This window comes from Phalacrocorax carbo, chromosome 9 (genome assembly GCF_963921805.1).
Source record: "Phalacrocorax carbo chromosome 9, bPhaCar2.1, whole genome shotgun sequence".
In the NCBI taxonomy this organism is placed as follows: Eukaryota; Metazoa; Chordata; class Aves; order Suliformes; family Phalacrocoracidae; genus Phalacrocorax; species Phalacrocorax carbo.
Window position 1 is genome coordinate 11,588,920 of NC_087521.1, and position 26,991 is coordinate 11,615,910.

The 26,991-nt window shown below is 38.8% G+C and overlaps 1 protein-coding gene across 1 annotated transcript in view; it reads left to right on the forward strand.

The window, feature by feature from the left end:
* Positions 1 to 3,708, forward strand: part of TTC6 (tetratricopeptide repeat domain 6) — a 92,582-nt gene extending 88,874 nt beyond the window's left edge. The window contains exon 35 of the transcript XR_010374417.1: positions 3,427 to 3,708. The gene's annotated coding sequence lies outside the window, so the exon portion shown is untranslated. The remainder of the gene's footprint in view (positions 1 to 3,426) is intronic.
* The last annotated feature ends 23,283 nt before the right edge of the window (positions 3,709 to 26,991 follow it).

The window sequence follows — 26,991 nt, forward strand, 5'->3', positions numbered from 1 at the left end:
GCTGAAAGGAGTTTAAATGAGTAATAACATTTTAATTAGTTTAAAATAAAATCTTAGTCCATACAAACAAAATTTTGTTTGGAATATGACTTCTCAAGGGTGTTTAAATTTCTTGTTTACACTCTGAACTGTAGAAAGCTTTCTGATTCATTTTATTATCTGTAAGAACAAAAAGTCCAATTCTCTTCTCAGTCAATGTGGGACTATTTTCTTTTGGAAGTTTTACTCACACTTGTGATTTTTCTTATGCCACATTGCCAGTAAGTGATGAATGCTTTAGTTTTCCTGGCTCGGTAGTCCAAATGTGGGTTTTTTGTGTGTTTGGAGTTATACCTAGTCCTCTTAGTAATTTTTAGAAGTACATGATTTTACTATTTCTGTTTTCCTGGGAGCACTTTGTTTTACTGCAAGAGAACATAGCTGTGGTGAAAGAGAGAAATTAAAGCAAAAAGCTGTCTGAAGTTTGAAAAAGTTTCTCCCTTTTTCCCCTCTCATCCTCACGCTTCAGTTCTCCAGGCACATGATCCAGATGGTTCTCTTCAAATTTAAGCATGAGCTCAAATTCTAAGCTAACAAATAAAGTTAACTATAATGAGTAGGAAAAAAATTCCTAATTTAATTTATCTGAAAAAAAATGATATAGTGATGAGAACAAATAAAACAGTAAGCATCTTACTTCATAAGGGGAAATATCTATGGGGCTACGAAAACAAATTGGGTTGCGATAAACACATTGGATTTTTATGTTGATGAAAATATTTTTATTTATGGACACTAGCAAATAAAGCTCCTTCAGAATCTAGCATGGTTATTTTCCCTGGTAATTGAATTTTGCATGCATTTTTTTTAGCTGCAGTTGGTATTAAATTTGATAAAGTTCATTGGCAATGAGCAAACTGAAGCTTTAATTTCTTGAATGCAAGATATTGTCATTGAAATTAATGAAAGTCTAAGATCAATACATTCATAAATGATGACTGCAAAAAAGACCGATGCCGTTGCATGCTGTAGGTGGTACTGAAGGTTGGTGTTTGCATCCTATCTTTTTATGCCATAATTTAGTACAATTTCTAATGAGGAGATAATGCATTCAGCTTTGGAAGCAACCAAGGGAAGGATTGTTGCTTAGTTCTTCCACTTCCTATGGCTGGCATGAAGGTGCGTATGGTTGCTGTGAAAGGGAGTAATACGTCTATGATACTGTAATGGTGAATACTGAGGTATTTCAGTTGTAGTGAAAATTGGGGAAATGGCAAACAAAATGGAGACAGGAAGTCAGATGTGTAAAAATGGCCATATTGAAGTGACTGGTTTGATAAACTGATGCAGGCAAAGAGCATAAATATAAAAGTTCTCATAAAACCAGCTGTGGATTTACTTAGGAGTGTTACTGGAGCAAACACAAATGGTCAATTCAGGCCCACCCTTGAGTCAGGCAAATAAACCCTCCTACAGCAGTGGCGTCCTGACAGCTTAGTTCAGATCTAGCGCCACATAAACTGCGCTAGATTTAAGCTGGCTCCTGTATAGCCATATCAGGTACCTCCTCTTTTCTCTGCTCCTCAGCGCTCTCAAAGAGAAGTGTGAAGGCAGATGAAGCAATGAACACAAGCTGGATCTCTGCACTGTTGTGTGACTGCAGCTGCTTTAGTGAACTCTTCGGCCCAGATTTGTGAGGGAGTAAGTTGAAGAAACAGGCTTCAGGGTGGCTTTGGAAACCACCACTTGAGGGGCGGCATGGCTGATTTTAGAAATCCCAGCTGATGTCTGTCGCCCCATGCAGAGCTTCCCCACACTGTGCTTCCCAAACTTTTGATTGTAAGGTTGGGGTGCAGAAGTCGGCATAAAGTCCCTGGGATCCCCGCTGGTTCTGCCTCATGCAAACGGATCTTGGCCTACTGTGGTAGCAGCGTGCCTGAATTAAACTCCACTCACCTAAACTGCTGCATTTTTACAGTGGTGTGCTGCTTAAAAATGATACCATCCCTCCTCACCCTGTGAGGTGCGTTGGAAACTTTCATAGCTTTGCTAGTAGGAGTAGGTGGTAGGAGCACTTCCTCCACCACTTCAGGTAAACAGTCATTTCAGCTGGACCGTTTTGACTTACATGGCTTAAGGGTGGCACACCACGTCCGCTTTTCAAACAGAGCTGAGGAGATACATTAGTGAGGGCAGGAATGGTTTAATCCAGCTTGGCTGGGTCTGGATGAGGATATCTGGCCATGCTATGAAATCAGAAACAACAAGAAAAATGAGAGCCTGAGCTACATCAGCAAATGCAGTAAGGGTGGTTTGCCTGTTCTGACAGAAGGCACTCCTTGATTATTCAGCTTATTTGATCTTCATATTTATTGTTCTGGGAAATTTAAAACACACTAAATTAGACATCGATGATGTTAAGTAGACTTTTAATCAAATAACAGTTTTGTAAATAATGTTATGTAAAATGAGAGGTCATGTTTTAACCTTTCTCTTAGACTAAAATAAGGCATCATTTTAATATACAGCTCTGTGTATATTATGCATTCTATATAATGATTGTCAAGGGTGAGTTTTTCAAAGCCATTGAGGAGGCATTAATTTTGATGAGTGAGTAGCTCTTGTCCCAGATAACTTCAAATCTGTCAGGTTCCTTTTAGAGGCTATAAACTTTGTGAAGGGCAGAATCAACAGTGCTTTGGTGTTCAACAGGGATTTTTCTTCCTTTAGTAAATGGGTGCAGACACTGGATGTTGGAGTTGATATCAGGATTATTTAACTTTTTCTCTGCCATTCTTTCTAACGTTTGCTTTTCAAGTCATTATAGGTCTATGGTATGGATATATGATGTGGTATATGATATGGTCCACCATTTCTGGGTGGTCTGACTGATCATGACTATTGGCATGAAGATTTATTCCAAAAGTATTTCTGCAGCAATTATTATAAATGTTTTCATTTCCCAAGTGTTAGTTTTTTTAAATAACTATGAATGTCTGTGGATAACTTTAAAAAGTCTCAGAGCAGAAACCATACCAGATAATGATCTTATTTTAGGTTGTTCTCTACAAAATAACTTGTCAAATAACGTAAAATAGCAATTGTCCTTCAGATGCTTAAGATAATTACATAAATCAGCATCAAGTCTCTTTTCTGAGGTTTGTCAAAATATTTTCAGACAATCATTTCAGTAAGTACTATTTAAAATTCAATGCTTATATGCTAGAAAAAAAAAATGCGTACTGTCAGAATTTCCATACCCATTCTAAAATCCTACTTATTTGCACATACAAGTTATGGTTTATTCTGTGAATGGCTTTCACAAGAGATTAAGAAAGACATTTCTCCAACAATACCTAATTAACTTTTTCAAGTATGTAAAACTAACTTTTGTTCTCTGCTAGTTCCACTAACATAACTACCATTCTGTGTGATTCTTGATTTCAGTGTAATGACAGAGCTACCACTCCTAGACTGGAAGTTTCTTGGAAGCGTACATGTGTCTAGATGAGTCAGAAAGGGCAGGTGTGCAAAACCTTAGCACAGGTCAGAACTAATGAATTTACCAAAACATGTATCTATTTACGCTGTTCCTTTCACAGGATTTTCAGTTATTTTGGTTTCCCTATGCTCACGCCATGAGATGTAACTCGTTTGTTCATCCTTCTGTAGCTAATTTCTGTTTTTCATTAAGCTTGTTGTATTACCTGGCAACTTCTTAAATATTAGTGAGGATTTGGAGAAATTGGCTAGTGCACTAATTAGGTGGAAATTGGAGGCCTTATCAATTAATACTTCTACCATAAACAGTGCTTGGGGTGTTACTAATTTAGAAGAGTCTTAGATACTCTTATATGCAGTCTTTCAGTAAGAGAGTTACTGCCTTTGCAGAGAACAAAAAGAACCTTAGGGAAATGCAGTTGTATACACAATTCAATAAACATGTAATTTATGTGGTGTACAAAATGAAATTTTGTCTTTGGAGTCTGAATGCGGTATTTTCCCAAATCTTCCAAGTTTTAAGTTGTTACAAGTAGACAAAATGCAACATACTTTTTTTGAAATGTTGTTTTCTTCCTTTCAAACTTCATTAAGATGTTATGGCATATTTTGTAGCTAACATACTCTATAACCGATAATTTTCTGATTGTAGTTGCTTTTCTGATACAAAGCTTGCATATATTACAGCTAGAGAGGGTCAAACATCAGAATGATTTATAGAAACTCTGCAAAGTTTGAGAGGTTTTTCTTCCTGCCCCTCTTTTTCAGTCTAATGAACAAAGCAGTGATTGCAATCACGTTCAAATAGTATGTGTAGATTTAAGTATGGCAGTGACCTGGAGAATCACTCTGCCTGGAAAAAAAGAGAAAACAAGGGAGAGAGCGCCTGCATTTGTACCGTGCCTTGTTCTTAACAGAATCCAGAGAGTTGCTGGTTTAAGCTCTGGGTCTCAGTGCCATTTTCTTTCCCTCTGTAAACACAGACTTGTCAAGTCTTGTGCAGTCTGTGTGAAATGCGTGCAACATGCTCTTTATCCCTTCCCCTACATCTCAGTTTTTTTCCCTTCTGGTCCAGAGGATCTCCGTGCAGCACTTCCAGTGCCAGATGGACCTGGCTGGTAGCCAGCTCGCTGCACCTGGCAGGGGAGAGCACAGGGTAGCTGGCTTTGGGAAGGAGAGCCTTTGCTGAGTGCCTGCCTCTGTAGAGTCCCTCCAGAAGGCTCCTGCTCCAGTGAAAGCCTACAGTCATGGCCCTGTGGTAGTCACAGGAAGAATATCAGGATAAATATTTAAGGCAGGCTGTAGAGTTATGTTACCGTAGACTGTAAGTACTTGTGAAAATGTGTGAGCTAATTTTCCCTTAGAGTGTAAAATTTTGGGACATAAGTTTCTCTTTTCTGTATGCTTATAGAAAAGCATATAAGGAGCTTATTGCATCTACTGCCTGGCTTTAGAAGCTGCTGTAATACAAACAGTAATAATAATATCTGTCTGCAATAAAAGATTTGATGAAAATGTTTATTCATATTGTATATTGTAGGACTAGTTACGATTTTGTTTCTGTATGGAATTGTTCACTAGGTGTCCTCACAGGATCAGAACTCATCGAATAATTTTTGTAATGAAGTTTGGAAAAGGTTGTATTTGCCCAATCCTGAATGATTATGAGCTATAAAGGGAAATTAATGAGACATATCTGTCTCTGACTCAACTGGGAGATTAAGACAGACAGATGGAGACGGCCAACTTTATATCCATCTTTACACTTCAGATTTAAAAATGTTACAGTTTTTCCTGACTTTGTACAGAATGCATACAGGATATTGAGCTAATATAAATAATAAGTTAATATATAAGTGAAAGTTAATATAATAATCTTTTTACAGGAGAAAAAGAAGTGTGGAGTAATTAACAGTACACAAACAAGGACTGAATCAAGGATTCAAAAGCCTTACTGTTCCATGAACATACTTCAGATACTCATGTAGAACACAAGAATGATAGTAGCCTCTAATTAAACTTGTTAATTCTCCAGGAAAATGTTTTATGTTCAGCAGAAGGAAGTGCAACAGATTTACTTGATATTGAATGAATAATTGTTTCTGTATATCTGCATCTTCTGATTATTGGTTATTTGCCATCAGTATAACTAAAATGACTCCCAGTATAAGGCAGCCTGTCTTCTACTCGATTTTATGTTATTAGTTATCCTTCTTGAGAGGCTGGTAACTGTCTTTTCTAAGCCAGTTTGTTAACATAGATTTTGTCAATTGTAACACCAAAACTGACCATGTCATCAGTCAGTTTAATCTCCTCTATAACGCAGACCATAGATGTTCAATAAGAAAATATAAGCAGTCATAGACAATTATAACTGCACATCTAAAGCTGCTGCTTTTGGAAAGCACGGAATGTATCTTAGGCAGATTTTCGGCTCCAGTATGTTACAGCCAGCTAAAGACTGATTTGATCCTTTGTACAGATTCATGCTAAACAGGTCCTTTTTCCCTACACAGGACCTAGGAAAAGGGTTGCTATGGAGCTGCTAGACTGGCTCAGTACTATACAAATTAACGCATTTTTTCCATTTTATTTGCATTTCTAAAACATGGACCTGAACTGTGCTTTGAGCGACCACTTTTTATTGGTGATCATCTACACATAATAGAATGAAGAGTAATGCAGTAGAATTGCCTTTACTCACGTTCTTAATTATTTAAACTGATCAAGTTGTTTTGACAGTTACTCTCTGGAAGTGTTATTAGTAAAACATAACACACAAATGTCTTTTAATGGAAAAGAAGTTTGACATAGTGGAGTAGCAAATCAGCTGGGCCTTCAATAGAAGTAACTAGATCAAAGATGTTTTTGGCTGGGGAAGAAAGACGGAAATTGAGGGAAAGCACAAATAAGCAGGTATTTTGAAACTCAGTAAACAAATCCAGCTGTGTAATGAAAAACTAACACCTTACTGGGAGATAAGCTATCAGATAAACTCAGCATGTGAACTACTTTGAGATAATTGCTTGTGTATAACCAGCAATGAACAGCATTTGAATTGTTCGGCAGTCTCACATTGACTTGCTGATCTCCCCTGAAACACCCCGGTTAAGAAGTGATAACCCATTATCCTCATTGCAGCTGTACGCTTCCTGATACACCATGCTTCCTCTGGAGCTTTTTTGATGAGAAGCTCAGAAGTTTCTCCATAAGCTTAGCATTATGTCCACTAGTCACCTTTGCGCAGTGCTGCTCAGCTTCTGAATTTGACCCAAGTTTCCCATTTTGTACCAAGTGTCATCTTCCTTGTCCTTTGGATCAGCCTTATGGCTGATGGCCTCCACCTTAGTTAGATTTATCCTTTCACTGTGGCTGTGCTGTGCCTTGTAAATATCCTGGGCCATTCAAAGATAGGGTGGGAATCTAGGAATTAAGTTGGCATGTTCCTACATACTCATTTCTAGATACACTCATTTGTCTTATCCTTTAAGGGTTAATTCACAGATATACCTAATGTAAAAACAACTGGCAAGTTAAACCAATTATGTAAAGTCTTGTACAGAAATAGAAGTGGCAAACAGAGGTAGATACTTCTTGGAAAATGTACTTACTGAAAACTATCAGGATGCACATTGGAATAGCAGTACCTGGAAGGCAGTTATGCTAAAATAAAATTAGAATTCATAGTGCCTGATAATTTAATGGTGAATATGAGTAAAAGGGAAAAGCAGTGGCAAATTTGAGGTGCAAATGCTGAAACACCCTGTCTTAGACCAACACAGGCACCTGTGTTGCTCAGCAATGAAGAGGTTTCTAGATACCGTTGAAGCCTGTGGAACAATAACAGGAAAAGATCAAAGGTCAAGCAGAGCTGATTTATAGAGAAAATTATTCTTTTAAAAGGCAATTGTACACAAGCTGACTAAGAAGTTCTCTAGAAAATATGGGCTATACTCATGGAATGTATTTTAGTTTAGCAAGCCTAAGGGTCTTACTAGAGTGAAATGGATGAGATGAGCTTTTGCAGAGACCAGTCAAATCAGACTCTTGCACTGGCTACTTGCCTAGGAAAGTTTTTCTTCATTCACCAGAGGAGGTGACTATCTTCCCAAGCATTTGTGAATGTCTGTCTGTGCGATGGAAATTAACCTGGTCCACATAAACATAAATTCATTATCTAAACTAATGGAGGAGAAGATAATCATTAAAAATAACCACAAAAACCACCCAAGAACAATCCTCGAAAGGCACTTGAGCAAACTGTTAATGAATAGTATTATATCAGCAATGGCTGCATGAAGATGAGACACTTAAGAAGTAATGGATGGAATTCCTACTTTCTGAACTACTTAAAACTTTATAGTAAGATCTTTGAGACTGGACTACAGGGAGATGTCTCGCACTGACAAGAGGATAGATTTACCTGATACAATGTTGTTGTACGACAAGAAAGCAAGCACTGGGATCTCCCACTGGTGCACGTTTGTGCTGCTCTCTTCGTGTCAGTCTTCTCAGCAGTTTTAAAATCCATTCGTACCCTCATGGCAATAGAAGCAGTATTTTGCCTAAACATCCAGGCTCCCATTCCAAAACTGGTGTATTTATAAGAGGCAACTTTGCCGCCTTCTCTTCTGCATTGTGCCCAAACGCACAATGTGCATCTCTGTTATCTGCTACAGTGACAACATGACCAAGTAGCTGCCTTTCAAACAGAGATAATAATTTATTTTCTGTAGATAGCAATATTTGTGGGTAGTTGCTTGAAGATTATAGAAACTTCTCCACAGGATTTCTTTTCAAGGTATTTTGATTTCTAAAGTATGCTTTCATTAGTGTCTTCTGAACAAGGTGGTTGGGTCAGCTCTGCTTAACTGCTATTCTGCTTGGAAAACCAAGGAGAGGCTGGACATCAAGGATAGCTTAGATCCCCACATGTGCTCTTGACTGCTGGCACTACAAGAGGCTGGCTCAGTCTCCACCATAATTTGAGGGTGTGTCCAGAGTTTTTCTAAATCATAGATGGCACCACACCTATTACAATGTCATTTTACAAATGAAAATTGCCAGAACGGAACATCTGTGTGATTTCCAATACCTCCTATGTGAGAAATCCTGGTAGACATAAACAGAAGGAGCCAAGTACCCAGTTCCCTTACTATGAATACAAAGAAAATATGTTATTTCTAGACCTTTCTTCTAGCAATCTTCCTTCTTATCTAGTCAGCATTTCAAATCTGTCTGATAGCTAATTGAATTACAGTTTTTAATATCTGTATTTTCATTACCAATACAGCACCCCTGAGTTAGAGCATGGAGGATACTATGAAATTTTGATTCAAAACCCAGAAAATGTGTGAGGAGTTGTGAACTTAGTCTAGTTAGTAAAAACCTTTTTATTTATTATGACTCATGATTTGGCATTTGTAATCCCTCAAAGTCTCCCAAAATGGACATTGTGGGGAAAAAAACCTGCAGATAGAGGACCGCTAGGGTCTTTAGTGAGCAGAAGCAGCTGCAACGAACCCACCCATGATAGGATAATGAAAAAACAACAGTTCAGGCTGGACTTTCCCTGCTCTGTGTGGACTGGCAGTTTATTCCAGCCCTTCTTTCCACTGCAGTCTCTTCATCTCAGCTTTGGACCATATGTCGGCTACCCCTTTATCTGGTCCTATTTAGCTCCCACTGCCTTAGGTAATACACTGAGTTCATCAAGCATGATGAACTGCACTCCGTCCCTGCCCCAACTTCCTACCTCTCACCTGTTTAGACTAGGACTGCAGCTGCCTGTAATTCTGCCTGTACAGTGTCCACAATTGGGTAAGCAGGTAAGTGGTCAGCATGGAGAAATGGGCATAATAAATGTAATTATGGCAAATAACAGTGAAATAGGAGAAACTGGTGCATATGAGTCAGTCAGCAGGGTAAAAGCCTTACTTTTTTGCATATGCTCTTTGACTATAATTTGAATAAATTATATTCATTTGTAGGATTGCATTATTTTGCATTTTCTGTTGATTTGCTCCTGTTGAAAAGTACCTTTTAGTTTGTGACCTTCATTATAGACAGCAACATTGTTTAAACTTTGGACATCAGCAGTAAGTTGAGGTGACAGATGAAAACCTGAAACAGCTCTTTAGGTAAGAACTGGTGTGAGGAATTAGGCTGAAGTTCAGTTGCAAAACTGTTGCTGTGCTTATGCTTTTCTCTTATGACACTGTAAAAGCCCACCATCATAACAGCTGTGAAGCCTGGGCAAGCTTTGCTGGTTTTGCACTGGACATGGGTAAGGGACCTCCTGAGCAACGGAGGTGAGACCACCAAGAGTACCATAGACAACAGTGATGTGAGAAAATGAGATAGTTTATATGTTACCTCAACAATGTCATTTTCTACTGGGCATGTGCTGGTGTGCTAGACTTGGGGAGTAGATGAGGGCATCAGTACGCAGCCCACGTTCTACAGACCACTTTTTTTTTTCTTTCCAAATAAGGCTAGATGGAGGTTGTTAAAGTAAAAAAATATCATATCTGATGGTGTATTTTTTCCACTTTGAAATGCACTTAGCAGAAGATATGGTACTGCAAATAATTTAAATTACCACTCTAATGGCCGCATTAATGATGTGTCAAATGGAATGATCTTTCCTCAGGGCCTCAGTGTGAAGTTTGCCATATCGCTGATGTTTTGGTACATTATTTTATTTTAGGGTTTTCATCTTTTTGTCATCATTACTATCATCATCATTAATCCATCAGTTTCTCAGACAACACAACAGATATTTCAGCATCTACTGCATGATGTTCAATGTGAAAGATGAGATATTAAGATTAAAGAGTTACTTTTCAAGTGGACGTGCTTAAACTTTAGACTTTTAAATGTGTATTTGAGGTGTCAAAATTCAGTGACTTAGACATGCAGAAGTATTGATTCTGGTGAAACTGTGAAATTTCATGCACAAATATGGGCATCTGAATTCAGAAATGTTGGTCCACTTGAGTTGTTCAAAGCTATTCACTAAGTCCCAGGCTGAGCTGAAAAGTGAACTTGAATCTCTCACCTCCCATTCTTGTAGTTTACAGCTGCCCCTTCCTGTACTGATGTTTTCTAAGGAGCTATTTCTGACTGATTTCAGATTCACATCAATGCACCCCAACCTGTATTTTGCTAATTATTCACAATTTTCTCTCTGTAATAGTCCTTCTAGACAGTCTGAATGAGTCAGTCACGTCACTGCAGTCCTGATATATGGGATATGTGTTGGGCCACACAGTGGGAATGGGCTTTGGTGCTATGCACGCCGCATCACCGATGAAGGAAAGCTGGGGAGCTAGAGAGAAGCAAGGGGGTAGCAGTGCCAGTGTTTAAGACTTGAAAGGACAGCTTTGTATTATTCATTTATTTTTCCCATATTTGAAGCATGTTCCAGTTCCACAGGTTAAATTCACAGGCTGTTTATCACATCTTCCAAATTACTGCTAAAGATAGTAATCTGCGCTTAATGCTGAATCACCCAACTTCATCTAAGTGGGTAAACCAGACCTGGGTTTCAAATGGGCAGTTCTCTGGAATGAGGTACTAGGGTACTGTAAAGGTAGCTGAGGGCTCCTAAATACTCATAAATATGGATTCATTTGACTTGGGTTTTGTAGAAGGTTTTAGAGAATCGCTTTGATCCTATTGGTTTTTTTTTTTTTTGGCGGTGGGGGATCATGTTCCAAAATATCATCAATGCTGTTTTGTCTGTTGATCTTCAAGAAGGCTATTTTTAGAAGAAGAGCAGCTAGAATTGGGGGAATAATAACTATTTTGCAATGTTGGCCACAATTAAAAAAATGAAAGAGGGAAAAATGTATTTGGCTTGGTCCAAAATGGGTAATTTTTTTTTAAAGAACTAAATTTAATTTCAGAACAACCCATGTAAATTCTTGCACTACTGATTCCTTTATTTGGGGGATAACATTAAACCTTCAAGACACATATCTTTAGAAAATAATGTATCTGTAGAAAATAAGTTATTAAATGAACTGGCAAAACATAGTATTTTTAAATAACTGAAGCTCATTCATCTCCCATTCTACCTGGTCAGTCTAGATGACAAAGCCTTTCTTTCCCTTTTCATATGCTGCTTACAGGAAGAAAATAAAATAGATGCAGTGAACAAAAAATATTACCAAGCTCTCTCCACATTGAAATGGGCAATAAATTAAACAGTGACCTGGCGGTCAGAAGTACTTCTGGTAGCTCTTTCACGTGTTGAAAAATCAGGTCAGCTTGCTCAGCTTTCTGTCAGGTTACTGTGACACTGGAAAGAAAGCACAAACATAGCATACAATTGGTCCTGGAAAGCTGTAGATGTAGCATACCCACTCCATTTAACATGTAACCTGCTTAGAAGATAGCATACTCTAGGCATGGATGCACGTAGAAATGGGCTGAGCTGGTACTTGCAAAGAGAAGCAAAGTGATACAAAATGCCTCATCAGCTTGCTTGCATAATTTCTTTCCTTTCCAAAACACACTTGTAGCTGCTCTAACTAGCTGTATATAGCTTTGTGCTAATGACTTGTTGAAAGATTTAGAATGTGTATCTGTGAGTTTTGGGTGAGACCATCTTGGTTACAGTAAAAACATTTTGTTTTTTTCATTGCATGCTCCATGTCGAAGGAAGGTGGAACATTAGACAAAGCCTCTACTTCTACCCATGAACTGATGTTTCTTCTTCTGTTGAGGGGTACAGCTGTTGGGTTGAAGAACATTTTAGAGAAAAGGATAAAACCTCTAAAAAGTCTAAAGAAAAATAATTTTCGGAGAGGAAATTGGGCAGAACGTTTTCGTATAACATATCTACTCTTGCAAAAATTGCACTGAAATCTTTTGTGGTTGCAAACAGTTGCAAGGTGTACCATCAGTCTCCTGAAAAAGCACAGGACATAGTAATGCTATCTCATGACATTAGAATAAAGGGTGCCAATTCCAAATATGCAGTGTCTTGGGGTTTCCAAATAGCAGTTGACATGAGCATTTGGTTGTCTTATCTGAAAATGTCAAATTCTGAAATGGTGAGTAATTTTGGAGACAATTTTGGAGAAAACTCCATGAGTAGGCAAATGGAAAGATAAAATAAATTTTTTATATTTCCTTCAACATTTCTGTTCAAATGCTTACCATAGTTTTGGGAGCAGTAATGACATAAAATGTAATGCTGAAATCTGAAATGGACACTTAGCAAATCATCAATGTTATTGTTACTGTGTTTGGGTACAGTGAACTGGTTTTCCTCTACTGCTCTTACTCTTAATCTGTTACTGTTTTAGAGTACTTTCATTTCCTCTTAGTCCTGCAGTGCTTCATGAAATGGTACCCCTTATTCCTCAACCTGCCTGCAAACTAACCTATCTGTGAGAAAAGGAAAACAACCTCTCTGATGCACCTCTGAAGTGGCCCTTTATGCTTTGCTGTAAACTGCGTATTTTGCCAGACTTCACTGGAGCTGTTTGAATGTGTCCTGGTTTCCTAATGAGATTAAGGGACTTGGTATTTTTGCAGGGTGAGACACAGCTACATGCTGTGATGCTAACAAATGTTTTTTAGTTGATTATGTGGGAGGAGTAAGGAGGTGGGTTTTTTTTATCTTCTTTTCTAAAAGTAGTATTTTTTTGTTTGCCTTCTTATGGATAAATTCTTCCTTGCTCACTGTAAAATACATCTGTCCTCATATGCTCTGCAAGGCTTTCTGAAGCTGTGTGATATCTTTTGATACACATAATCTCTGAGGGAAGAGTTCTTCATGCCCGCATCCATGCTTTGATCTAAAGTTCAGTGTCAGTAGTTTGGTGCTTTAACCTAGAGTGTGCAAGCACCAGTGGTGTAGTACATGGAGAAGCTTTGATCACGGCAGTTCACCTACCTTTCTTTTAAGGGGAGCAACTATTTTTTGCATGGAAGAATATTTAATTTTATTCAGAAGACATGATCCAAAACCTCCATCCACATGTGATGACAGCAGTGATTTCAAGTGATTTTTTTATTTCTGAGCACTACAATTTTGCTAAAAATCAGATGCAAAATCCTCTGTGAGTTTAGGTTACTTGAAAAGAACCAAAGGACTTAATTTTAGTCAGTGTAGTTGTTGTTATTTCCCAATATAGATAGCATTGCAACAATCTCATTGGGGTGATGCTGTTCCTTGTTTCAGGAGAGATGCCCTACCTACACACATCACTTTGATTTCTCTGCAGCAGTTTAATTCCTGTCATTTGAGTAAGGAGGAGTTTTAGTGGAAACGTCTGATGTACATCTGATGTACACTTCTGGGTAACATTCATGATCTTTTGTTTTTCCAATTCAATGCATTATGTTGTTGAGAAACCAGTAAAGTTTTGTTGAATTGTTTATCATCGAAGGGGTGTTTTCATGTGTATTATTGGAGATTTTTTTTTTGCTTCCAGGAATAATTTTCAGTTAGGCATTTCCCTTCTATGTTACAGTCAGAAGAGATATGTGTAATTTAATTTCTTTTGGTTTCATTTTTGCTGCTCACTTTGAAAATGAATCACTGAATTATTTCAGCAATAGGTATCCAAATTTGGAGTGTGCATGGACAACTGGTGAGGAAAGGCAGAGTTTAACTGCTGTGCAACTGTGTGCATGCATAAGAAGGGTGCTTCTTGGACTAATTGAACATTTAATGAAATCAAGGGCAATCTTTGTTGGCTTAGAGATGGAACTGACTCATATTTTGATGGTTTCAAGTGTCCTATCACTAGGGTATCCTGACTGGCTTAGTTTACGTTTGTTTGTAGGTCAAACACTGAAGATATAGCCTTAAAGACCCAAACAAACAGGAAGCAGATGGGGACAAGAAAGAGCAAGTCTTTTATTTGGAAGATCTGACATGAGGCAAGGACCTAATTTTTGATATTTACTATTTTTCCGTAACCTGTGAATAATCTATGTAAATTTTATTTGTAAATAAATGGCAAACAATTTTTAATGGATAGCTGTTGATTGATTCCTCAAGTTGTTCCAGACAGGGCCCAAAGACATTAGAGTCTGTGGCTGGCAAAATGATAAACAATGATTGCTTAAAATTCTATTTAGAAATTAGCTTTGCGCTGTACTTTGTCTAGCTCTACTTATTGACTGTCTGGGCAATGTACTTTACATCATCTCTAGCGCAATGAATCACAGCGTGTTATTAAAAATCAGTGTTGCTTCTTACCATCTCTCATCTCCTAACTGTTTTGTGCTATGTGGCAGGTATGATGCTTCTGAGAGGCTTAAGTAGTTTCTGTGTTGCTGCTACCCTGCATCCAGTCTTGTTTTTTGATGTATTTCCTACAGAAGATAAGGAAATATAGAGCATGGCATCCCTGTGTGTTTTGCACACAGCTGAGGCAGGGCAGAGGAAGAGAGTAACACAGTGATGAAGGAACTGTTGTGGCTATTTCAGCATAGACTTTTCTTTCAATATTGAGAGGAACAAGAGGGAAATTGCTCAGTAGTTAAGGCATGTGGAGTATGTAAAAGAAAATTTCACATATACAGATGAGCCAAATTTAGGAAAGGCATGGAAAAGGGTTATATGTACATAGGTACAGAAATATATATGTACATATATGTAAAATACAGATATAAAATACATGTGTATATAAACCAGATTTATATGTACTTATGTAATAATATATTTATATTTATAAAGTATTTTCAATAAGGGGCAATGATAAAGAGGATTAGCCTACATACTTTCCATGTTTTAGAAGTCTTATCAGGTCAAACATTTCTCAGGTTCTGAAAATTTTCCAAAGGGAGGAAACTGTGTGGGTCAAGACATTAGGATTAGATAGTGACATATAGATCTTTTCATCTGTGGGATCAGAAAATTAAGCCACGAGCACAAAAGAGTAAAGTATTTTCACACAAGTAATTCTGTCCCTCTCTGGAAAGCTTTAATCCTGTGCCTAAGTCCCAGTGAAGTCCGTGAGATCCGTCTGATAATGATAATGCAGTTTCTGATCATTTTACAGCACAGGATAAACACAGTGAAATTCAGCATTGTGCTGTGGAGAGGAGGCTTCCTAATTTAAATATGTTTGAAGTGGTATCAGAAACGCTAATGAATATAACTTATTAAATCCATTAACTAAAATGTAGTTATTCAATAACATATCCTGATGCCTTAATGCACAATGAAAAAATTTCCAATGTTTGTTTCTGTTTTATGTTCAAAATTAAGAAACTTGGCCCTGTGATAAGTAAAGAGATGGAGAGCACATCAGCGTGGGCGTATCTATGTGGAGCGAGGAATCAATTAAGTGAAAATAGAAGGATATTATGTGCGTGTACAAATTTTCTGTTCAATACTACAGATGGAGAAGTCTGGGAGGTGAATGGTTTGGCCTTGAGAATTCTACCAACAAAGGCATCCGTGGCTGAAAACTGACCTTTTTGCCATAACTCTGCATATAAGACTCCAGGAGAAGGATAAAGTAACTTTCACAGGTTTTTCAAATCTAACTGAAGATTCCTTTAGGCTAAAAAATCCTAACTGGAGCTGTGTGAATATGAATGTTTATACCCTGACGCACTTCTGCAAGCCATGAGAAGAGACATGTCTTGATATCTCTAGGGGAACCAATTTCTAGAATGGGAATTTTGTCTTGATCTACTTAGTGGTAATTCTTGCTTCTTTTTGTGTGCTTTTTTTTTGCTTCCTTTTAAAACAGAAAAATTGAAAGTGACACATCAGTCAACTGGAAAAAAAAAAGACATCTATGTGAGAATTGAATTTATAACTCTCATCCAGAATTACTTTACATGCTTTCAACCTTACAAGGTCACCTAAGTGAGAGTTCTATTTTAAACTCTGTTATATATTTAATTTTATTTATTATTTTCCTATGAACACTTTTAAAGGTGTTTTTTGAAGTAAGAAAGTCCCACAGAGCGACACAATGGATCTCTGTATTTTACACTGGTAACCTTTTTTTTTTATGATATTGTCCCTACCCATTCCTTAGGGAGTTACTGTCATGTAGTGGGCAGATAGGTTAAGAAAATAATTTCATACTGTAAATGGCCTCAATCTGAATATTCCAAGTTTCAAAAGTTAGCCTTCCACTTCATTGTGATGATGATGGTTCACTGGTGCTTTGAAGGGTTGGTCCAGGATCAGGCTCTGTCTGTTGGGATCTACAGGTAATGATGTAAAGCATACAAAATACAGTGGGAATCCTTTCCATTGACTTGTGTTGGTATTTCTGGGTTCAGAATGAATCATGCAAGATAGTCACTTAAACTTTGTACTGTAAATTGATGCCTTTGGACGCAATCAAATGTTAGAACTTTCCTTACCTGAATGATGTTTAAAAGGGAAAGTTACTAAGAAAGAGAAATGTAAGACCAACATATTTCTGCCACTAGAAAATGCTAGTCAATTCACTCACTAGCATATCACTGTATTTTCCACAATAAAGCACAGAATATGCAATATTCTGCACATTACAATGATGATGATACTAATGCTGACTACCTTATTATCCTATAATCTTCCTTAAATAATTTGATTTTACACTTGGCTGGTTTGCCTCAGCAAATTAAGTAAATGCATTAAGAATGAAGATGGGTAATAAGCTGTTCTCCACACATGAAACAAAAATTAACTGATGTTCTGAGGTAAATTGTAGTTACAACACTCCTTTGTAAAGATATCCTCTGACTTTGGTGAATTTGGGAAAGACTCACAGAGACAGGTTAGAAGACCTGAAAATGTAGGTGACAGTGCACCACAGGCTACTTTCTGGACTTCTGAGCAGGCTGTGCTTGGGTAGAAGGTCTTTCTTTTAAATACATGGGAATTGTACGGATTGGGAAAAGGAAAAGGAAAAGAAAGAGAAAAGGAAAGGAAAGGGAAAAGGAGAGGAGAGGACATGAGAGGAGGGTGTGACTTGGAAGTTTTCTGAAAGCCAAGTTCTTGCAGAGGATTTTCTCAGCTCTCCATCCATGCACTTCTGTATGAGAGGAACATTGTTACAAAAGACATGTTGATATGTCTGACAAGATGCTAGATTATTTTTTTAAAATTATTTTTAATGACCAGTTTGCTTTTAAATGAGGTTCAGAGCCCTCAGGATAGCCTGACATAAATGTGGTCACATCTTGCACTTTCAAGGTGGTCCATGAGAGGAAGCGTAGCATGTCATACTGCTGTCTTTCTAAAACAATCGTTTAATCAAAAGTGCAATAATCCATCACCTCTGAATGGGCAAGGATCATAACCCAATTCAGAGCATTACTAGTGAGATGAATATTTTTTATGTCCCCATGTTTGATTTATGGGATGAAGATGGAATAGTGAGAAGCTGATTAATAGGATTTCAGACTATAGAACAGGAACGGGGGTGAGGTGACAGCATCTATTCTGTGACAGTGTCTATTCTGTGCCAGCAGTCAATGTCCCTTTCAATAGAAATACTACCTTGGTTGTCTCTTTTTACAAGTTGGGTTTTTTTTTTTGAGGAAGGGGAAACAAAGACTAGGGCAATAGAAGTCTTTTGAGACTGCAGCCATAAGGTGGCTTTTTTGCCAACAGTTTCAGTGCCTGCATGCCAGGCAGCATTGGGGTCTTGCAGTACAGCTTCCTCTGCTGTTGGCAGGCAGGAGGTTTAAATTTCTGTTATGGACACATTTTGACTAAAGCTGTGACTGAAATAAATGAAGCAGCCCTAAGACAAGGAGCTTCTGGACTGAAGCATGGATGTTACTGCTCCAGGTGCATGCCAAGTGCAAATGAGAAGAGAACAATGTTTCCAGGAAAACCTGAGCACTGCAGTGGAGGTAAAATGAGCCAGGTTAGGGCAGAGGTAACAGCCTGAAGGGAGGGGTACCATCTCCTGTGTGGTGGTGTTCTCTGTTTTGGGCAGCAAGGAAATATCTCTGATGCCTCCTCTCTGTGCCCGTGACCGAAGCAAATTTTAAAGTGGAACATTCCTCGAATATGGCTGGACTGACAGGATTAGGTTATACCCAATGCCAAGGAGGGAAGGAAATTCATCCTTAGGTACGGAACTGTAGCAGTTTCCTTACTGATATATTTGGTATCCTTGCAACAGAGTGAGGTCTTCAGTGTGATCTCCGGTTTAGGCAAGAGGTTTCAAAGACTCTAAGGTCCTGAAAATATAGTTTTATGTGTATCTGCTCTTTTGTTAAACAGTGGCTTATTTGAGTTTGTGGATGTGTATTTAAATATACAATTTATAGTAGACATATACCTGAATTTTTGTTTACCTGAAAACATTTGTCCACAAGTTTTAAAAAAATTAGTAAACTATAGGAGGTGCTATGAACATTTTGGGGAGTGCTTTTTTTGTGAAACTGCCTTCTGTATCATGTTATTTGGCTTGGTTTTCCATCCCTTTAGGAAACAAAACTATAAAATGATATTCATAACATGATTGTAATGATAGTTATTTTTCTCATTGTTGAAACATGAAATTTAGAGATCTTATTTTTAGATATGAGAGTAAGAAAACATGCTTTATTGAAAGGAATGGTTAAGACTGGGTATATCATGATAGAGTTAAAATTTATAGCAGTTGAGAGGTTTTGGAACGCAACAGCTGAAACATACACTTTCCTGCAGAGAAGGATTTATGAAATGCTACAGGGGGCAGGGAAGGATGTATTACAATATGGCCTTTCCCACAGAGAGGGATCTTACAGAGATCTAACCTAAAATTGCCTCGCCTTTATAGGCATCTAAAATGAAGCACACCTCATTTACCTGCAGCAAGTGTTTGGACTCTTTGCTTTTCCCCTGAGAAACCACCCAGAAAACCTGAAAAAATCCCATATGCTTCATATATGACTGTCTACTTTGGAATCTACTAAATTAAGCCAAGATGTTCAAGGGGAAATCCTATCCTCTGCTCTATTTTGTGGTTGGTGTTTTTCTGAAAGACCTTGTAGATAGTTGATTCCTCTGTGCCTATTTAACCAAATAGCTTTATGTGACCATTGCATTAGCTTTTCCAGTGTTTCATTGTGTTACACTGCAAAACCACAACTTTGAAGACAGAAGGCAGACTGGGTAAAGATGGTTACTTTTTTCAGGGCAGAGAGGGGGATATGTGACTGTAGGGAACATTAGGAAGGCATATTGTACTTGCTTTCACAAGTGTATCAGGGCAAACAAAAAAGGTTTTGCATAACCATCTGGTGTCAGCCACTTTACAAGTTTAAGATAGAGTTAGAAGGGACAAAAGAGGCCACTAGAAAAGTCAAAATAGGTCAAAGAAGGATTTCTTCCTGCAACAATAATGCTGACACACTGAAACAGATGAGTGCCCCAGAAGAGTATTATGATTTTCTTTTGACACTTCGCATAATGTGCCTGCAACCATAAATAAATGTCTATGAATTTATACATACAGGCATGTGTACAGAGATACCACTGCTTCTGGAGAGCAAGAAACATACTATTTATGCTACTTGTAGCAGTGGTACCTGGGAGTAGCCCAGGAGACTGTTACATGAAGAGTGGTGAGACACGTTCACTTACAAAAAGGTTTATGAGTGAGTCCACAGTTGATTGATCTTCTGGTTAAAGTTGCTCTTGGGGACAAATAAATAACAAGAAGAGAAAGAGAGAACATGAAAAATGGGAAAGGGAAAACTCTCCCCACTGTCTGCCTGGGAATAGCAAGGACAGGCAGACAAGTATCCTCTGGGGTGTCTCTCCGATGCAGCAGGCTGTGGTGATGCTGACGATTCTGATGAGTTTTTGACATCTTTCCCCTAATGCTATATATATTTTTCATTAGGACCCACACAAACTCCCTCTGGGTTGTTCCCAATTATAGTGTTATTTGTGCTGATTGGAGCATGCTGATTAGGTGCCAGTGTTGCACACTGATTTGTTGTTGTGCTTCTGTGCACATAAATTATTGGATAATATTTGTTAGAGGATTTAAATGGCTATTAACTGCTTCCTTGTGCACTGTACTTTGGATTTTTCTAATATTAAAAATTTAAAAAATGGAATGAAAGGAAGAGAGCAAGGAGAGGGGTCATTCTCATGCCAGTGGTGTCCATGGTACTTGAACATGAGAACTTGCCGTAACACCACCATCAGGATTTGCAAGTGCAAGGCTGTGAAAGCAACAATAAGAGTACAATAGGATTGGAACAATAAGGGAAAAATATTGACACAGAGACTTTGGAGATGCTGCCTCAGTGGCTTAGGTAAAAGGTTACGGAGTTGTAAATAGTAAGCTCTTAGCGTTACTAAGGCTTAGGCACTAAAGTACCTAAGACACAGTGGAACAAAACAGATTTGGCTTTTATTACATCTGCATCCTTGAAAGTAAACAGATGCACTTGGGAGGCAGGTACAGGGAGTCCGAGGACATTTGCCAAATATCAGTTCAGCACAGCATTTAAGTGCAGGGGTGTTTTAATCCATATACTGAGCTGGATTTCCAGTGCTCTGTGCGGATGCTCTGTGTACATGGGAGGAGAGAGAGCTGTCAGCGATAGCTGTTGGTGTTGTTTTCCTGTCATATCAGGCTTCTGCAAGCAGAAGCGGCCCTGGAAGGTCCGCCTCTTCAGTGGCTGTGTAGCAACAGATGTGGATACTGTAAAAATGGCAGATGTAGTTATAATCGGACTAGATGAACCTTCATTATGTCTCTTTTACATGTAGATTAGTAGTCATAAGCAGCAAGGATGCTACAAGCATAAACCTTTACCTGGAGATTGCAGGGATGCCCCAGAGACACAGAACATCACAATCAACAGGACGAGAGCACTACCTTTGCACTTCTTGGATGTCTAATATTCTTGTTGCTACATGAGTACTTAGGCACTAGGATAATATGTAATCGCCTGTAGCTTCAACACCAGCTTATCCTAGTGTTCGTGTGGGACTGGAATAGAAATACAGAACAGAGAAGTGAAGGACACAAACTGTCAAGACCTAGAGTGGGATAAAAAAATTGTTAGCGTGCCATCCACTGACATTTCCAGTTTTAGAACTGACTATTCTGACTCAGTGAAGTGCGGGGTAGACTAGTGTCTGTGGTCAACTTAGCCATGCAGAAATGCCCAGGGAATTGACAGTGACTCATCCCTGATTTTAGCAATTACAGATGTTGTTTTGCTTTGGGTAACTTCTCTTGTACAGCTGACCGTAAGGTACTAAGGTGACCTTTAAGGGCGTGTGAGACCTCTCACTATCCTTTTGTGCATTTTTGTATTTAGAGTCAGAATTTTCAATAAGATGAGGTGAGATGCTGAACATTCAGTTTCTTTTTTCCTGAGTGCTGAGAGAAATTATCTTGTGTAATCTCCACAGTGTCTTCTCCAACACTGAATGAGTTTTATAACAGCAAAACAAAACATTTTTCCAGTTCAGTTATGGATGCTTAGTAATAATTAACATTGTGTCTATTCTGTCTTTCCCCTACAGGAACCCTGTTTTGTAGCAGTGCTCTGTAAGTGTCTGTGCTAGTTTTGGCTGGGATAGAGTTAATTTCCTTCATAGCAGCTAGTACGGGGCTGTGTTTTGAGTTTGTGCTGAAAACAGCGCTGATAACACAGGGGTGTTTTCGTTACCGCTGAGCAGTGCTCACACAGAGTCAAGGCCTTTTCTGCCTCTCACCCCACCCCACCAGTGAGGAGGCTGGGGGGGCACAAGGAGCTGGGAGGGGACACAGCGGGGACAGCTGACCCCAACTGACCAGAGGGATATCCCACGCCATATGACGTCATGCTCAGCGTATAAAGCTGGGGAAGAAGGAAGGGGGGGATGTGCAAGAATGATTGTGTTTGTCTTCTCAAGTAGCTGTTACACGTGATGGAGCCCTGCTTTCCTGGAGATGGCTGAGCACCTGCCTGCCCATGGGAAGGAGTGAATGAATTCCTTGTTTTGCTTTGCTTGTGTGCGCGGCTTTTACTTTACCTGTTAAGCTGTATTTATCTCAACCCATGAGTTTTTGGACTTTTACCCTTCTGATTGTCTCCCCCATCCCACTGGGGAGGAGTGGGTGAGTGGCTGTGTGGGGCTCAGTCGCTGGCTGGGGCTAAACCACAACAGTGTCACAGCAAGCACGATGGGTTCTGTGTGTGGAGGTGAGGAGAATAACAGCTGTCTGCAGGGATGCGGCTGCACACCAGCTGTACTCTTCTTGCTCTCCACGTTTGCACACAAACCTTCCAGCCTGCAACATACAGAAGATGGGAGAAGGTGATAAATTTGAATGTACTAGTACCTCTCTCCTATAGTCTCTGAGGCCACTGAGAATGATGGCTTCTGTGAATAAGCGATTTTAGCTGGGCATTTCTATTCTTTCTGTAACTTTCCTTGCACTGGCATTGCTCTGATTTACAGTGGGGAACGGATTGTAATTGTTCTTATTTTTTAAGCACTTATTTCAGTGTTCATTGGCCCATGACAGGGGCTCCTGTCTGCTGTTAACCTTGAATGATTTGGCTAGATTTTGGGCTAATTGAGGATGAAGGGCTGTGAAGAGCCATTCTGCCACCATGGAGACTCACTCTGAACAGCAGGATATACTGCCATCCACAAGGTGCTTACACTGCTCTAGGTACAGAGTAAATCTGAACCCTGGACTTGCGTCAGACACTGATGTCTTGGGGAAAGCATTTTACAGAGGTGAAGAGGATATCAGCCTGTGTTTGATCATTGCCTTGAATCAGTGGCAATTCACATACTCCCTAGCAGCAGCACAACATCATAGTTTCTCTTCAGCTCCTTCAGCATGTCCTGCCATGGGGACAAACCTGTGTTGTCAGGCTCAGGAAGATGAAGGGGGCATTCTTGTGCAGCCCCTTCCCCTTGACTAACACTGGGGTTATTTCTGCCCCTGGTTCCCACGAATGGGAACATCTAGAAAGACCTAGGTCTAGGAAGATCTAGAGGCCACACAAATCCACAAAAGAAACTCATGTCTGAGGTTGCTTTTGAATGAGTAACTCCTTGCAGATGCAAAGTATTGGAGGACCTGTGGACTCAGACGACTCTCAGAGGTGGTTAGATTCAGGTGAAATTGGAGCTACACTTCCTTGGCTACCTCAGTGCAGAGACCTGTAGCTTTCTCTGCTGGATTGCCCAGCCATTTCCCAGAGCCCACAGTGTCAGAATTTCTCATCACTGGTTTCCCATTTTTGGAATAGTGAAGGCTTCAGAGTATTTGGCTTTTTAAATGGTGACTGTATTAGAGCTAGATAGCAACCACCCAGATTAAAATTTAAATTTATTGGATCACTCTAAGAATGAAGAATATATTTCTATTTTCATTTAGAAGTCTGAGGTGACTCTAGCCAGCATGCTTTAGTATGGCACAGCAACGTATTTAATTTAGCAAATAGGTATTTACAAGTATGAAAATTAAACAACCATCTTGTTTTTTACATAAGTAGCAATTAAATATGCTAAGGGATTTAATTTCTCATATTTTATGTTAATGCATAAGAGGGTTGTTCCTAAGCTTAGTGTTCCCAACCATAAACTGAACATTAGTTAGAAATTCTGCAGAACAATTCCAAGCATGTAAAGAAGATAAGTTTATAATCCCAATGCAAAATAATCAAAGCATTGCACCACCTGGCTAATGTTACTGAAATGAAGCTGGATTTCATTTAGGTAGATCCACTGTAATAGAAGTTTTCAAGGCTATGTGATATATTAGCATCCATCTGTTTAAAGAAACGTTAATTGTTGTAAACAAAAAATACAGTCCAGCAAATGATGTAAAGCCACTGGTAATTAATCAGAGCATGTTTTAGAGTGAAAAGCAACTGGAAATTATTCGAAGAGCTATTCTTCCAGGCACACAGTAGAGCCAAGTTTTATTAAAGGCTAGAGAAAGAAATCAGTTAATAACTACATCTCAGTAGCTGTAAATCTGAGGTGAAAAGGTTGTCATGCTTGTTCAAAGCATGCAGCTCCATTTTAAACTTTTTTTGAGAGAGTCACCTTATTTTCACCTTGACCTAAAGTAACACCTTTAAATAACTCATGAAATGCACAGAGACTTACACTAAAAACGCATACTTGGCCAGGGGTTGCAAGAAGGTATAATGATTAGAAGGTGTTTTTATATACAAAAAAAGTACCCCTCCAGTTCCTTCGTACTTGCCTAGTTTGCTTTAAAAGCTGGATTTAAAACTCAGTTAATTAAGGAATCAGATAAACTGCGAGAATATTAGTGACATAAAGAGGCTAGTCAGGTTTGTAAGAGGGAGTATTTCTTGCATAAAGTGCAGATGTATAGAGAGGTGTCAAAAAGGCTTTAAGGCATGTCATTCTGACTGCTTCTGCACAGTTCCCTTTGTGGAAAATTAATTCCACAAGAGATGTTAAATCAGAAATGAGGAGAAGACTAAAATCAGAGGGTTTCTTTGCTAATTTATAATGTTTCTCTGCCTGGCCACCTGCAGGGAAAACGTTACACTACTTTTTGACATATCATTAGCATAGACCTCAGGTTCCCAGCAACTAACTGTGTCTGTTTTCTCTCTGCTGTCAAACTTGTTCGCAATGTGAGCAATCTCTTTTGGATGTTCAGGGATACCTGGGAAGCATTTTATTGTCTCTGCAGAGCTCAGTGTTGGCTCTTGTGTTGCTTAGGGCTTATATGCTAGCAGTAATACACTAACAAGTCAAGTCAGCATAAGGATATCTAAATATTCTAAACAACACAGGCGAATACATTTCCGTATGTGTGTTCTCTATTTTCGATGAATATCGTCTACTCCAAGCAAATGATAAAAGAGGCAGAAAAGGAAACAGTAAAGCAACTCTTTCCATCTCTTCATTTTTTATCTTCTTCCTTTAAAGAAAATTTGGTTCATGTCTCAGAAGCCAAGTTTCTCAGGAACAGGTGTAAACCTATTACTCCACATACATCCATGCTGAGAAGTGTATGAAGTAGAACAGATGCATTAGCTATGAGGAATGCTATATCCAGGCAAAAGTTTTGTTCATAAAACATTCCAGCTGTGAATGCTGCTTCATGGCTAAGAACTTCAGAAAAATGCTTTAGTATTCACTAAGCTCTTCAGTTTCTTTTCAGTTTTATTAGGCAGTAAAGTGGATTTGTTTCCAAACAGAAAACTTCTTGTAGAAGCCAAGAACCTGCAGCTGTGCAGAGCTTACGGGTTGTAACAGGGGTCTCGGTGTGTTTGGTTCCTGTATGGAACACTGGAGTCCGAGCACCTGTTTTTCATTGCTCTTGGTCTATTCCCATAACCACAGCATAGGTTCATAATGGGATACTTTTGAGACAAGCGGATACAGAGGATGAACCTTTCTCAGAATTTGGGATCTTATTCCTCAAATGGTGCCTGGCAGTCATCCAGTTACCAAGCTTGTGGCAAATAAGTCTCTCTTCTGCTTCTAGTTTTTAACTCTGTAAAAGTTTTACTGGAAATAGTCTTAGATTCACTCTAGGTGAACAGTTCTTTCAGAGGGAGGGGATTGTTTTTGTCTTTGTAATCTTTCAAACTTGGAAGAACTTGAAAGGCAGAGGAAGAATAAAGGTTCTCACCTCTCACATATGTCAGGACTGTGATATCATGAATTTGAAAACCCTGGAGCCTTGTTTTACTGAAGATTTTAGAGTTGTATGTACTTCATCAAGCATAATAACTCTTGCTGATTTTGCAGGGAAATCTTTTCATTGCAAAACACCAGAATGGTAGAATCTGCGCAGCAGTTCTTCATAAAAAGGCTGTAAAATTCTTGTTTATGGGCATAAAGCCACTGCAGGCTTCAGACTGATGGTTCATGTAGGCCTTTATTCTGTCTTTGACAGAGACAGAATGTCCATGGCAAGGGCTTGCCTGTCTCAGGAGGAGTGCTCCTCTTGCAGGGTTTTTCTGCTTATAACTGCAAATAGCACTAAGGTCCACTGGCCATGCTGTCAACAGCAGTGTCTGAGTCTTTCTTTTTATTTGCCCTCTTTGGCAGCTCTGTGCTCTGTGTGCAAATGTTGCATGTACACAAAGTTATAAGCTTTGGCTTACATGAAAATGCCAGTATAGATATAGAAGTTCCCCTGAGGTGTTTTTCAAGTTACTCGTTGTATGCTAAATTCCATTGCCTAGTCCAGGATGTATACATAAACTAACTGCTCTGTCATAATGTGATAGATGTAGGACTGAAAGGGATCTCTTTCGTTACCGAGTCAAGTCCTCTGCTATTGTAGCTAAGTTACAAAATCAATTCCTAAACAGATAAAGTTATTATTTTGATATATATGTATTTGATAATATGTAGATCTAACACTATCTTTGTTCTTACAGCTCCTACCAACAGGCTCTTTTAGAGCTAATGCTCATCAATCTCTGTTTTCAAGCTTGTGTTTATTCACAAACATTTTATACCTATGGGTGTTTGAGAAGATGTTCCTTTGATTCAACACCCAAATAATTTCTGGCTTCCTCCTGTTAAAAAGCCTCTACACTCTATTGATTATCCTACAAACC